Below are 3,324 nucleotides of genomic sequence, written 5' to 3' on the forward strand. Positions count from 1 at the left end.
CACAGAAGAGTGTCTCTTTTCCCAGGATGTCTATAAATATATTGGAAGCAGGCCACACCCCTAGGGAAACTCCCTTTCAATGGATTGGCTGCTCAAAACATATACATCCAGTCTCATCATGAGAATAACCCACAGCTGCTCAAACCACTCAGAATTGTGGTCCAGCCAAGTTGACACACAACTCCAACTATCACACCATCGTTGCAGCCACTGTGCAAATCTATCTTGAGGGCCTTCTCCTTTTTAATAGACCCTCTACTTTACCAAGCATGAAAGCCTTCTCCAGGGAATGGCCCCTTCTGACAACATGACCAAAGTACGTAAGACAAAGTCTGGCCATTCTCATTTCCAAGGAGCATTCTGGCCACACTTCTTCCAGGACAGATTTGTTTGTTCTTCTACCAGTCCATTGTATTTTCAGTATCCTCTGCCAACACTACAATTCAAAAGCATCAACTCTTTTTCAGTCTTTGTTCATTGTCCAGCTTTCACATGCATATGAGGTGATTGAAAATACCATGGTTGGGTTAGGTGCACCTTAGTCTTCAGAGTGATATCTTTGCTCTTCAACACTTTAAAGAGGTCTTTTGCAGAACATTTGCCCAGTGCAATACATGGTCTGAGTTCTTGACTGCTGCTTCCATGGGTGTTGTAAAATGAAATCTCTGACAACTTCAGTCTTTTCTCCATTTATCATGATGTTGCTTATTGGTCCAGTTGTGAGGATTTTTGTTTTTATGTTGAGGTGTGATCCATACTGAAGGCTGTATTCTTTGATCTCCATCAGTAAGTGCTTCAAATTATATTCACTTTCAGCAAGCAAGGTTGTGTCATCTGCATATCACACGTTGTTCATGAGTCTCCCTCCAATTCTGATGTCATATTCTTCTTCATATAGTCCAGTTCCTGGAGTATTTGCTCAGCATACAGATTGAATAAGTATGGTGAAAGGATACAGCTCTGACACACACTCTTCCTGATTTTAAACCATGCACTCTCCCCTTGTTCTGTTGGAACAACAGCCTCTTGGTCTATGTACAGGTTTCTCATGAGCACAATTAACTGTTCTGGAATTCCCATGCTTTGCAATGTTAACCATAATTTGTTATGATCGACACAGCCAAATGCCTTTGCATAGTCAATAAAATACAAGTAAACATCTTTCTGGTATTCTTCGCTTTCAGCCAAGATCCATGTGACATCAGCAATGATATCTCTTGTTCCATGCCCTCTTCTGAATCCAGCTTGCATTTCTGGAAGGTCTCTGTCAATATACTGCTGCAACTGTTTTTGAGTTATCTCAGCAAGATTTTACTTGTGTGTGATATTAATGATATTGTTTGATAATTTCCACATTCTGTTGGACCACCTTCCTTTGGAATGAGCACAAATATCGATCTCTTTCAGTCAGTTTGCCAGCTAACTGTCTTCCAAATTTCTTAACATAAATGAGTAAAGCACCTTCAGTGCTGCATCTGTTTGTTGAAACATCTCAGTCGGTATTCTGTCAATTCCTGGATCCTTGTTTTTCGCCACTTCCTTCAATTCAACTTGGACTTCTTACTTCCATACCATTGGTTCCTGATCAGGAGTATCTTGTCTAACTTTAACCAAACTCACTGCTGTCGAGTTGATCTGACTCACAGTGACCCCTCCTTGGGTTTCCAAGATGATATCTCTGCAGAAGTAGATTGCCCAGTCTTCTTTCCAAGGAGTGGCTGGTGGGTTTGAACCACCAGACTTCTGGTTAGCAGTCAAATGCCTTAGGCACTAGGGAGGATAATGACTAGGATCAGTCCAAAGCTGATTCCTATCAGGTGGAGATCAAACATACCTCCACCCTCCAACCTTTTTCCCAATTCTGATACCAACTGTCTCTCCCATGGTACTCTCCTCTTCTGAGCTTGATAATCAATTGCAATGGCCTCATAGAACCTAGATAATACAGTTAAGAGGCTTATTAAAGAAGTAACAGGGTACAGTTTGGGTTCAGGATCAGGAAGCATGTAGGTGAAGTCTCCTTTCTTCAGTGCGGGACAGTGGGCTTAACTCATCTCAGCCATCTAGGCCTCTGTTAGGCTCCTCTGGGTTTACATCTATCACCACCAACCCTGCTGCTGAGCCTCTTCCAAGTCTCTCACTGTCTACAGTATTACAGCCATTGACCCTGTGTTACCGATCCTTTAGCAAGTTTCTTGCTTTTTTTCTGCCTGCTTCTCTCTTTTCTCTTTCTTCTGCTTCTCCCTGCTGCTTCTACTCCTGCTTCTTTCTGTCTGGAATACCTCTAGGGGCTTGGCTCATATATGTACATAATTCCTGGCAATTACAAGGTATAGCATCTCTCTGTGGGGGCCATACTTGACCAGTCCCCTCTCAGTAGGCCACACACACTTCATTTGCATAGTAGGTTATAGTTACCTCATTTGCATAATTCACAGTCACTTCATTTGCATGGGTATATTGACAAAGCCCTGAAAGGAGCATAACAACTCCATGGTCAACTGCAACCCAGGGCCACACAAAAAGCCATATATGTTCACAGCTTGCCCAGGAAATGTCAGTCAACCTGGATGAAGCCTCTGGGGTAGAAACTAGGACAAAGGTAACTTTAGGGGAAAGATCCCTCAAGCTGGGCTTCCAAAGAACCAAGACAAAAGGCCACATAATTGCATTTCACTGTGCTTTCTGATCCTCAGCCGCCCCACTTCTGCAAAGAGATGTTGATTCCTTCCTCCTAGGACTATTGTAAGGATTGCAGTAACTGTAGGAAATGTGCCCCCACCCAAGGTCTTTCTCCATGAGCATGGCAGCTCACTTTTCTGCTAGAAGATGGATGGCCCCTAAGAAGCCCTACTCTAAGACTCATGTCCCATTAAGATCCTCTCAGTTCATATTTTTCAAGTTGTCAGCTCAAAGGTATGGGGTCTCAAGGCTGTCGGACCAGAATCTAAAGAGGAGGAGCCTCATGTGGCCATGAACAGCCAACGGGTAGGAGGACACAGTGAGGATCTGTGGATCAAGAATCAACTTTCCCATTGCTCCAGTTGGGTGCAGTGCTGCAAACTCAGTGGAGGTCTTCTCCATACAGGCTACATTGTCAGCATGCTCAGAAGCACATGCATAATGCACCTGTACAGGTGCACACATGCAATACACTCATCCTCAAGAAACATCCTCTTCCAAGTGCCACATGGGTCATTTTTCCAGGCGTCCAGTCCTGATGCCCCCACACAGGGACCCCTAAGAGTGCTGGCAGTCTGAGGATGCCCCTGGACTGGAGCTTTCCCCCATTTGGGTTCTCATTAAATGATGGACATACATAAG

Source organism: Orycteropus afer, unplaced genomic scaffold, assembly GCF_000298275.1.
Source record: "Orycteropus afer afer isolate SDZICR_OR568_19922 unplaced genomic scaffold, OryAfe1.0 scaffold00130, whole genome shotgun sequence".
Classification (NCBI taxonomy): domain Eukaryota; kingdom Metazoa; phylum Chordata; class Mammalia; order Tubulidentata; family Orycteropodidae; genus Orycteropus; species Orycteropus afer.